Source organism: Rutidosis leptorrhynchoides, chromosome 9, assembly GCF_046630445.1.
Source record: "Rutidosis leptorrhynchoides isolate AG116_Rl617_1_P2 chromosome 9, CSIRO_AGI_Rlap_v1, whole genome shotgun sequence".
Taxonomy (NCBI): Eukaryota; Viridiplantae; Streptophyta; class Magnoliopsida; order Asterales; family Asteraceae; genus Rutidosis; species Rutidosis leptorrhynchoides.
In genome coordinates, this window is record NC_092341.1 from 120,081,599 (window position 1) to 120,094,734 (window position 13,136).

Here is a 13,136-nt window from a genome sequence, read left to right on the forward strand (position 1 = left end):
TTATTGAACAAGATACCCGAAAAAATCTCCGACCCCGGAAGTTTCACAATTCCATGTTTAATGGGTAGTCTTGATTCAATAAGAGCATTAGCAGACTTAGGTGCTAGTATTAACTTAATGCCTTATTCATTATACGTTAAACTAGGCCTTGAAGAGTTAAAACCAACACGAATGAGCATACAACTATGATAGGTCAGATCATGTTGAGATTGAGAGAAATGATAAGATAGAATGAGATTCGGTATGTAGGAAGGAGACTCGGTATGAGAGAGAATCGGTAAAATTACATTCCACAGTTTCTAAAACTCGGTAATAATACAATGGCTATCTAATTAGGACTACTTAGATTTCTTATATAGCCCTCTTCTAAGGAACCTTCATTTAAGCTTAATTCACATTAACACTATACAATTTCGGGGTCCTAATAATCTCCCCCTTAGTGTTAAATGTGAACTTTACAATATAATCCTATCGTGAAATCTTGAGAGGTCCAAACATTAGTTTCCATCGTGAGCCATCTGGTTTTGAAACTTCTACTTGATTTTCTGAAATTTGCTTAGAAGTTTTCCAGAATCCCCACGCTTTCCTTAGATCTCCCTCATGTAATGGATATTCATCCATTTCCTTGAAATACCTTCTCTTTCTCTGGCCACGAAGAATCTCAAATTGTCTTGTACGGATTCGGAGCTTTAAACGATCTCTGATATGCTTTATAAACTCTCCAAGGCCCATTTTTGTATCAAAATCATCAACCTTGCTTTGACAAATTTTAAGATACTTCAGTGCAGCCTTAAGTGTTCCATCTGAATATTTGTTCAGCTCTTCAGTACGAATGAACAGCTTTTCTTTTTGAGAATTTACAAATACAAATCCTTCGAGTTCGAATTGCATTTGAAACATCCTCATATCCTTCAGTCCCTCCGTAAATTGATTCGGACACGTTATTCGAATCTTTTTCCTATTTGCTTCGAGACCTATTTGAAAATCTTTACGTCTCATCAGTTCAATTGTCTCCATCATGTATCTTTTCACAGCTTCCAAAGCTTGAGCTTTAGTAAAAGGTTGAATGGTGATGATACTGAGGTAGTTGTAGATGTGAATGATGTCAAGCATATCAAGATTATGAAAATCTGCTTCTGTGAACTTATACTCTTTCTCATCTTCTCTAATAACGTGGAACTGACTGATGACGTCTTTCTTTTGACTTATCTCTACTCCAACTCGAGCAATATTCAACACTTCTGAAATACGATATTTTCTTTGAAGCCACAAATCATCTTCATCTTTGTTGATATGTTTCCTCCACATAAACTCATACCAATTCCTTTCACTTGCCGGAAGCAATCGTGAACCTATATAAGTAAACCTTTTACTCCTTGGTGTATCGTTGATGCGGAAGATCTTGTAAGCATTTTCTTCGATGAATGTGTTTCGTAACGTTATAAAATCATGTTTAACTCCCAATAACAATCTTTGTTCCTGATTCTTAAAGAATATTCCATGGTTATATTTGAATCTGGAATTTACTGTTTCACTTGATGTAGATGTAACAGAAGTTGAGCTTTCATTAGCATTTGTTGGATGTGAACTCGATAAGGGTGTAGAATTCGATGAATGATCAGTAGGATTTGTTGCATTATCATTTAGAACATCATTATCTTCAATATGATCAAAGATATCATCATCATTTGGATTAACATAAAGATTGTCTTCATCGTCATCAGAAGAATCCATTTCATCATCACTTTCTATTACTGGATCAGGATTCCCTTCATCTACAATCTCTACATCTTCCGAAATTGAAGATACTGAAGATAACTTGCTTAAGATGACAAACCCATCATCATCCATCTCTTCAAGATAAAAATTACTTAAGTTCAAATCCTCATCTACTGGTCCACTATCAGCCTCATTATGAACAACTGGAATTATAACTTGCTCAGGCTCCTTATTATCAATTTCATCATGTGTAGAAACCATTTCTGATTCCGTATGAACTTGTTGAGCTTGTGAAGCTGATGAAGACCTCACACCACCACCCTTGGTTGAAATGTTCACCGATAGATATTCTCCATCTACTCCTATCTCCCCCTCATGGCTATTCAGAGGATCAGAATCGTCATGTTCATCATCACGGTGAGGAATCAAAGGAGAAGAGCAGGAAGTAAGTGGATATCGAACACGAGCACGAAACAATGTTTGAAGTGAAGTGCGTCGAAGAACATCAAGATTGACTCTAGAAAACATACAACTAAAATATTCTTGCTCCAAAGCATCATAGAAATGTGGTAAACGAGAGGGTGATGGTGGAAAAGTAACAATGGGAATAGCAGCAGCAACATCGGTTAGAAGCGATGTCGATGGAAGTGTTTGAGTTGCCGTGAGGGCAGGTAAGGATGATTGTGCGGTATTATTCTTATATGTAGGGCTGTACATACTACTAGTCAGATTCGTAATATCCCCTTCTGATGGAGGTTGGGTAACAACCGGAGTTGTCACCGACGAAGTTTCTTTCGAAGCATCCGCCTCCATGACTTTATTCTCATGGGACTCTGACAGAGTAGCAGAACTACCCGTCGGTTTAGCTCTCGCAGAGATATTGCTATCTCCGACTCCCAAAGTCATTGATATACCATGAGGTGGCACATCTCTTTCAGTTAAAGACTCTTCCTCCAAACTCCGAGTTTCAGAATCCGGAAGAGAAGTGGTTTGATCCAATGGATCACTTTCATGAACCAAGGGATTAGTCTGCTGGAAGTCTGATAAATATCCTGAAGGATTGTCATGTTGACTCGTTTCCATGGGACGCGGCAGATCTCCCTTATTAAGATAAGCCGGACCTCCAGACCCTGTTGTACATTGAGGCACAGGATGATTTCCAGCCGATACGCAGGGTGCCTTTTCAAGATTTTTCGGCTCCCCTTCGGCCGTTCTGGACTTCAATGATTGAGTTTCCTCAATCGATTGAGTCAACGCAGACTTTACTGCAGAGGAAGACTTTACTTCCTTAGATGCCGAAACATCTTGCTTTGTAGGATTTATTCTTAAGTCCTGTTTAGATTGGATGGGTTTAGTGGTCTTTTTACCATCCGTGCGTTTAGATCTCTTGCCTACCGAAGCTTGCGCTTCATTTAGCGTAGGGCTTACTGTTATTATTGGATGTGATACGGAGATGGGTGAGGGTGACCTAATTGGCTCTAGGTCTTGGTCTGTATCACCAACGGTTGTAGTAACTGTTTGGCAGATGATAGGTGTTGAAGTCCTAGATCTAGTTACTCGTTGGGTTGGCGGAATCTGAATCATCTCATCAGGCACATATTGAGTTCTCTTAGGAGAATGTTCAGGAGATGATTCAGATGCTATTGCTGAAGTGTCGGTGTCACTGCTCACTTCGGTTGTTGTGGAAAGGGTTGGTTCAATCCTAGTTGAACTAGGTTCTCTGATCCTCACGGGCTGAGCTTGGTGTGCTGCCCTAGATCGTTTGAGGTTCACCCTAAATGGAGGATTAGCTAGCCCGGTTGGTTGAACTACAGGTTCCTCTACAACCTCTGGGGCTGGAACCGCGGCGGGTTCAACTTGTTCTTGTTGTATCGGGTTCGGAAGAGGTATTCCTACATCCTCAAAATAAGAACACATACGAGCGTCTTGGGGTTCAGCTAGCCTCACTAGCCAATTTGGAATCGGCGCAGTGAATTGATTATCAGATAACATCGGGGTATTCATCTTCAGCTCCCCAAATCGTTTCATCTGTAATCCATGTGTACCTGGTACAAATATATTTGCATTTCTACAAGCATTTATAGCATCATGGATAAAGATACAGAAAAACCTTTCGCAAGGGATGTATGAACCCCTTGACTTATCAACTTGAGCTTGAACCAAATCCCATATTAGTTCTGCATAGTCAGGAGCTTCTACTCTTATGAAAGAGTAGAACAACTTCAGCATTGGCACAGTCAGGCTATCAGATCCACTCCTTGTCATCAGCAAGCATCTGTTGATGATTGAGAAGATCACATACCACCTTGAGTGCATATATTTCTTCTGAAACTTAGCTGGAGGAACATTGCGGGCTCCAACATAACCAAGATCAAAGACAGATGACATCATCTGCTGAGTAGCAGGAAAAGCAGGAGCATTCTGCACAACAGGAAGTCTGAATATCCTCCTGAAATCAGCCTTAGTGATACTCCTCCTCCCTTGAACTCCTCTCAGTTGAAATTCAAAACGAGCTTGTGTTCCCTCTGGATTTTTAGCAGTAGGTTGTGTAGCTTCCACAAACCTAATTGTTTTGTTAAGTAGATCCAGATCTGTTACAGGTACACTGAATGTAGAGTTTAAAGCAGGCCACAGAGTGTGCAGGGAATGTTGGTTTCAGAGTTGATGAAGTGATTGTTCGTCATTTAGCTGTATAAATAAGAAATAGAAGACCACAAGATATTTAACATAAAGCATATATCTCTATTCTTATTTGCCTTTGAAATCCTTTGTATATGTTTTATCTTTTATATTTTATGTTTTTATGGTTTTCAAAGATATAAAAATCCTTTATTCTCAAATATGAACAAGTAATTGACAATCATGACATTCATATGATATTCATCACAATACAAATTCATCATGCAAAGTCAATTATATAACACAAAGAATCAGAACAACACTTAGTCAATATTTTAAACACAATTCAAGCAGATTCGGTAGTCATGAAAACTTGAGATTCTATAACCAAATAAACTTGAGTTTTCAGATCAGAAAGATATAGAATAAACATGTTAAGTGTTTGAAGATAAAAATCAGAAAGTTTCAAGGTACCAAAAGTCAGACTCGGTATCAAGAGAAGAACAGATTCGGTATCTCCAAAATTAACATAAAGTCACTCAAACATGCATATTCTATCATGTAAAATCACAACCATAATCAATTAACCACTCAATTAGAAGTAGAACAACATGTTAATCGTATGAACAGACTCAGTACTGTAGATAGAACATATTCGGTAGATACAGAATCCATCAAACAATCAATTAAACATGTAATCAAACTTGTTCAAATGATAGATCAATTAATATAACTCTGACTAGACAAGAATTCATGTTAATTAACCAAATCAATTGAGTTTAATCAAAGATTAGTAGAATAGGACTCAGACTCGGTATAATCAACAAAATTTCAAAATTGAGAGTCATAATCCAGTTATTTTGATCTTTTCTGGTTGAAAAACATTTAATTATCTCAGATCTACACGTATGTATCTAAAGCAATGATTAAAATGAAATTATACCAAAGATTTGAAGAAACAGAGGAACGGACTCGGTAGATTAGGCAGATTCGGTATGTTCAGTAAAACTCAGTAGGTAATTAAGCACAGTAAGAGAGTTAGTTTGACTTTGACCCTTCTTTTATAGATACCGAAGATAAAATACCGAATGGGCTTTACCGAATGGGCCTATTTTACCGAATACAGTCCACTATTCAAAACTTTATCAATTTAACTTCAAAATCTTAACAAATTGACTTTTCCTCTTAAAATTCATTTCAAGCTTTTCATGGAAAACAATTCTGAGACAATTTTTTGAAAACATTGAACTTACCGAATCTGTACCGTTGGATGTCAGATTCGGTATAATGCTAAAAATAGCATTTATTCAGTAAAAATAAAATATTTTTGGATTTTATCTTTTCCAATTTTTTATGAATTTTTCAAAATAAGATTTGTACTTAAAAGAACTTTGAATTTGTGAACAAAGTACAAATCTTCAGTGATACCAATTGTTAAAACGGGTTGCATTATTTCAGATATAGAACAAAGAATTTATGAATTCACTTTTGAAAAACAATATTTTTGAGTAATTTTCTCATTTTCTCCCTTTTTCTCCCCCTCAAAATGTGATATACAAGAAAGTAAATCAGCATTTTGATAAAATTTCCAAGAAAATGAATTAACTCCCCCTTGAAATATGATATCAATGAGTTACCTCCCCCTTACGTAACCATTGAACAATTATATCTAGGAAGTTATCATAAGTCTAAAGGCTCCCCCTTAAAAGATGATATCCAAAGCATATGAAAGTAGTTGCTCCCCCTAGAAAGTATCTACTCCCCCTAAATATAAGATCCTAAGAATAAGTACTAATAGATCTAAGGAATATCAAGCACTATACTCTACCATGCCAATCTCTTTGATCAAGAACTTTAGCCTAAGTTCATCTAAGGGCTTAGTAAACATGTCAGCTAATTGCACTTTGGTAGGCACAAAGTATAACTCTACATCCCTTTCTCTACATGGTCCTTAATGAAATGATAGCGAATATCTATGTGTTTGGTCTTAGAATGTTGGACCGAGTTGCTTGTAATTGCAATAGCACTTTGTGAATCACAATAAATCGGGGTCTTAGAAAACTTAAAGCCATAGTCTGAAAGTTGAATTTGCATCCACAAAACTTGTGAACAACAATGAGCTGCAGCAATGTACTCAGACTCAGCTGTTGATAAAGACACACAGTTCTGCTTTTTGGATGACCAACCAACTAGCCTATTCCCCAACATCTGAATTGATCCAGATGTGCTTTTTCTATCAACATGGCAACCGCCATGATCCGCATCAGTGTAAGCAGTGAGATTAAAATCGGATCTATGAGGATACCAGATCCCAAGGTTAGGTGTACCTTTAAGGTACTGAAAAATCCTAACAACCGCTTTGGAATGAGATTTCTTAGGGTTTGACTGAAAGCAGGCACAGACAGTTACAACAAGTGTAATGTTAGGTCGACTTGCAGTCAGATACATTAAAGAACCAACCATGCTTCGATAAAGCGTAATATCAAAGGGTTCCCCATTAGTATCAGCATCCAGTAAAGTCCTCATTGGGGTTGTCATTGGTTTTAAAGCAGTCATTTTAAAACATTTTAGCATATCATTGATATACTTTGTTTGACTGAGAAAAATCCCGTTTGGTAATTGTTTTACTTGTAACCCCAAAAACAAATTTAACTGGTCAAGCATGCTCATTTCGAATTTATTGGCCATAAGGTCACCAAATTCATTGCATAAGGCCGGGGACGTGGAACCAAAAATAATGTCATCAATGTAAATTTGAACCAAGAGAATGTGATCGTGGTTTTTACGGATGAATAGCATTGTATCAATCGTTCCACGAGAAAAGCCATTGTCCAGCAAATACTTTGTTAAGGTCTCGTACCATGCACGCGGTGCTTGCTTCAGACCATACAAAGCCTTTTCCAAGTAGTATACATGATTTGGATGAATGGGATCGACAAAGCCTTCTGGTTGATCGACATAGACTTCCTCTTGAAGATGAGTGTTCAGAAAAGCAGTTTTGACATCCATTTGAAACAGCGTAAACTTCATAAAAGGAGAAAAGGAAAGGAAAAGACGAATAGCCTCAATCCAAGCAACCGGTGCAAACGTCTCGTCATAATCAATACCCTCTTGTTGTCGATATCCCTTGGCCACAAGACGTGCCTTATTCCGAACCACAATTCCATCAGAATCCTTCTTGTTCTTAAAAATCCACTTAACCCCTATTGGTCGTTGACCCGTTGGTCTTGGAACTAATCGCCATACTTTCAATCGTTCAAATTGATTGATCTCTTCTTGCATTGCAACCACCCAGTTCAGATCTAGTAAAGCTTGAGCAACCATTGTTGGTTCAATCTTACTAAGAAAGGCAGTGTATAGACACATATTCCGAGTAGCCCTTCGAGTTGAGACTGGAGCAGATGCATCACCAATAATAAGATCTATTGGATGACTTTTAGTCCATCGATTGTGTGGAAGAGGTTGTACATCAGTGGTATCCATTGAAAAATCAACCGTTGTTGATGTTGAGCCTTGATCCGCTTGATCTGATGTAACATTATCTAATGGATTCAATTGAATATCTGGATAAATAGCTGGAGTTGTATCAACTGATGAATCTTGAATTGGTTCAAGATTATCAGTAACAGGAGGTGGTAGGAAGGATGACGAAGCAACAGGTGAATCAGTTGGTGTTGTATCTTCATCAAAAAGACTTTGTTGAGTCTCCACAGTAGTTGACTGTGACGGTGTAACCGGTACGGCTTGAACATTTGAATTCCGTTGAGGAGCATAAAGACTATCAAACAAGATATCCAATTCCTCTGATGTAACCGTAGGAACACCCTTCGTCGAGAAAATTGAGTTTTGTGCGGAAGAAGTAGTAGCCAGGTTAGGATAGGGTTTTGAACTGAGTTGTTCAAAAGCCATTCCCGAAAGTTCATCGAACTTGACATTTATGCTCTCTTTAATCGTTTTTGTCCGTTTGTGATAAACCCGATAGGCAACTTTGTTCGAAGAATAACCGAGAAATATAGCTTGATCGCCATTTGGATCAAACTTTCCGAGGCTGTCAAAATCGTTAAGCACATAGCATATACAACCAAAGACACAGAAATATTTGACATTCGGGCGTCTACCATATAATAACTCGTATGGAGTTTTATCAAAATGTTTATTAACAATACAACGATTTTGGGTATAGTATGCAGTTGAAATGGCCTGTCCCCACATTTTTGGAGGTAGTTTGGAGTAAGCAAGCATCGTTCGAGCTGCTTTGCACAATGTACGATTACGTCGTTCGACTACTCCATTCTGTTGGGGGGTCCGAGCAGCAGAGAACTGATGTTCAATCCCTTGGTCTTTCAAATAACTATCAAGCGGGTCATTCTTAAATTCCGTCCTATTATCAGTTCTAATGCTCTTAACATGTTTGTTAAAAGAGCGTTGAGTCTTTTTAATGAACTCAATGATAATGGCAGGGGTTTCTGACTTAGTTCGCAAAAGAAAAATCCATGTAAACTGGGTATAGTCATCGACAATAACAAGCACATGTTTCTTGCCACCGAGGCTAGAAATACGCATGGGTCCACATAAGTCCATATGCAATAATTACAAAGACGATGAAGTACTGGGGTTTTGCTTAAGCGAATGATTAGTCCATTTTAGCTTACCCATCGCACATGATGGACACACATGATGCTTATCATATTGAAATGTTGGAATACCATCAACTAAATCTGTAGAGACTAGTCGATTGATACCCTTGTAATTCAGGTGTGACATCCGATGATGCCATAACCATGAATTTTCTTTAGTAGAACGAGTAGTCAAACACATGGTTGTATGTGAAGGTGCATCATTGAGGTCAATAGTATATAGTGAAGCATAAGGTTTACCAACAAGAAGATCATTTCCTTCGGTGGATTGCACCGAGCATTGTCGACGTTCAAACAGAACTTTAAGATCTCCATCGCAGAATTAACTCACACTAAATAAACTGCACCCCAAACCTTCAACATATGAAACCCGTTTGATTGTTATGCCATTTTGCACATAATCTCCGTAACCCGTTATCGCTGCAATTTCATCATTTCCAAATGTAACCGTTCCTAGGAATTTGTCAATGAAGTTGACAAGCAAGGATTTATCGCCCGTCATGTGTCGAGAACAACCGGAATCGATATACCAAACACAGACGTCGAAACCCTGTAATTGTGAATTTCCTAGAGTTTAGGTACCCAAAGATTCTTGGGTCCTTTTCGGTTAGTACCAGCAATAAACTTTGGATCAACGATGAAATAATTACGTATAGCATCATGCAGTTTAGACAATAAAGCATTATTTAAAACCACATTACATGAAGCATCATACGCAATATCAATTTTTACATCGTTATCAGAAGTCTTAACACACAACTTATTCCAAGTAGATGTTTTGTTCACAGATGAAAATTGAAAAAAATGAGATGATTTCCTAGGCCGACTAGCAGATTGCGTTGGTTTGGTTGCTATGTTCTTAGTCGTGGACTTAGGAACCCATACAAATTTGTAATTCAAGTTTGGATTATGACCTGTGACACGAAAAACACCTTTGTTAGTTAGACGTCCAAAATTTTTAGTTGACACATGAGATGATTGATTTTGCGTAATCTCCAATTTGATTTTACGTTCTTTTGCATCATACTCACTTAAATCAGGTTTAGGACTTGTGTGTTGTGTGGACTTAACTGTTGTCGTTAAAAGACTCGCTTTTGAAGTTTTTGTCATTGGAATCATAGGAATCTTTTCAGTTGACACAGAACCATCGGGAGAATGAACCTTTTTGACAACAAATTGAGTTGAAGAAACAACTTTTGAACCACGATTGCCAAATTGAGAACGTAGAGGATTTTTAAGAATAGTAATGGGTTTTACATCCTTAGATGTTGTTGTTCCCTTCCCCTTTTTAGTAATCCCACCAATACATTCAAGCACATTGGTTTCAACATTAGACGATTGCTTAAGTGTGTTAGCCTGTTTCAGTTGAATTATCTTTTTTTTTAAGTTTTTAATCTCAAGACATAATTCTTCAGCAGAAACTATCACTTCACCCTCCTTAAAAGCATAGGTACATTCTTTCTTAGGCAGTGAAAGGAAATTATCACACAAAGCAAGCATTTATTCTAATGATTGGCACTTAAGTTGCAAGTCAATATTCTCCTGTTCTAGTTGAGCTACTATACGATTCAAATTACGTACAGCAGGCAAATGTAAATAATAATCATGCAAAGGATGAAGTTGACTTTCAAAATCTATCAAAGGTTCAATGATTGGTTCATTATGAGGTTCTACTTTTTCATCTAAAGAATTTTGACCTATAGATTCTGTCTCAAAGAAAACAGTTAGTTCATGTGCTAGGTCTTCACGGAAAACATCATCTGGACATACAGGTAAAGCAGGTAGAATTGGTTTCACATCAAAAGTTGATTCATCAAACACCTCATCTATGTTAACAATGCTAGAACTAGGTTTGTTAAACACTTCATTCTCAAGCATTAAAATGTACTTCTCTAGCATGAGTGTAGGAATGTAAACCAACCTACGTGTCGGCACATAATTAGCACATTGCACATTCTTTTCAGTTTCAACAAGTTCCTTCAAGAAATCAGGATTTGATTTACCCATTTTTGCATTAATTTTCTCATACTTTAAGCTAATTTGATGGTATTTTTTAGATTTGCGATTAACAATAATATCATCAAAATCAGCATCAGAAGCATGCACAAAATGCGGTGGTAAACCAGCTTGAAAGTAATTAGAATGATATAATCCTGGAATCTTTTTGGAATCTCCATCTAAGATCTTAGGATCTTCATAACCCAACCCTCACTTTTCACCATGAATCGTTTTTGGTCTGTTCATGAAAATTGTTTGTTTTGAAAGTTCTAAATCAATGATAGCTTTAGATTGCTCTGTACGATAGAGTTTTTCCTCATATCGAGCAAGTTGAGCTTTCATTAGAACAGACTCTTTTGACAACGAAGAAATTTCAGCGTCTTTTTCAATTATGGCGTTTTCCAAATGAATAATTTTCTTGTTTAGCTTTGAAAGTGTGGGTTCATGTTGGTTTTTTAAATCAGAAAGATCTTTTTCTAAGAATTGAACTTTTTCTGCAAGTCGTTCAGATTTTAAATGATAATCAGTTCGTTCGACTTTAATCGGATGAATTGTCTTCTTAAGATCTTCCAACTCAGTTTCCGTAGAGATAAGTTGGAGAGTCAATCATTGTACATCCGTTTGCAATTTGGATGAGGAAGGTCTGGTCTCATTTAGTTTGATTTTATCTTTTAAAATCTTGTTTTCAGATTTTAAGCCTTTGACTTCTTTTGACATTGAGACCAGATTCTTCATCAAGTCATTTTGCATTTTTATAAAATCATGTGAGATTTTAGTTGATTGTACCTCATCATCGTCAGATGTTGAGTCAGAATTCTCCAATGCTTCCTTAGCTTTGATGAGCTTAGTCACCTTGCAAACATTTGCATGTTCCACCTCTGAGTCTGAATCATCAGTCCAGTTAAACCAAGTATCATCAACCAGTTTCAGCTCTCGCCCAGTTTCCATAATCTCCCCCAGTTTCCACAATCTTAGCCATCAACATTTTCTTCTTGTAGTAAGCTGCGTCCTTCTTCTTAGGCATCTTCTGTGATGACCCGTAAATTTCTGACCAAATTTAAACTTAATCTTTATATAAGTTCGACACGATAAGCAAAGTCTGTAATGTTGAAGCCTCGAAAACTTTGAATTGTGTACATGTATACATTTGACCTTTGACTATGCCCGACGATTCACGAGCCTTTAATCATAAATAGAAAAGTATATGTAAATAGCTCTTCATGTAAATAAGTATATATTAAACATATTAAATAAATAAATAAATGTAACTGCAAAATAAAAGGTAGATAGTATATTAATGTTGTTATTATTATTTTCGTTAGTATCAAAATAAATATTATCATATCAGATATAAAATAGTTATTACATAATTAATAAATTAAATATAATTACAAGTTAAATTATAATTGTTATATTATTATTATTATTACCTTCATTATTATTATTAATATCAATATTAGTACTATAAATATTAATGAAGATTATCATAAGAAATTTGATACATTGATTTGTTATCATATTATTAATATTAATGATATTGTTATAATTGTTAATATCATTACTAATATAATAGTGAAATGATAATTTTGGTTATTGTAATTAATATCAGTATATCAATATTATTAAAATTGTAAATCATTATTATTATCATTATTGTAGTTAATAGAAAATAACACAATTTAAGTATTATTATCATTAAGAATAATATTAATATCATTTTATGATTAGTAATAATATTATTATTATATTTTTTATCTAGTATTATTAGCTTTAATTATATAAAAACCATAAATTCGTACGAATTGGTTACAGGTTGCAATCAAACTTTATCCTAATTTGTTTTGGCCTGTATTATGGTACGATCCAGTTTTCAATAAGTCACTATAACAACAAAAATTAGTTGAAGGTCAATATCAGATATATCTTTTTCATATTTTCTTTTGTCTGAGCTAATATAACCTGCCGACTAGCATTTGGATATAAAACAAATAGCCGATCTGTATTATTAACAAAATTCAATCAATTTCACACTCCCATTATCAATTACAAACACAATCGAATTGCTTTTACATATTAAGAAAAACAGAATAATCTAATCAAAAACAACCATCTTTTCTCTTTCTCTTCATCACCCATACAAAACCACCTTGCATCATTTAAACC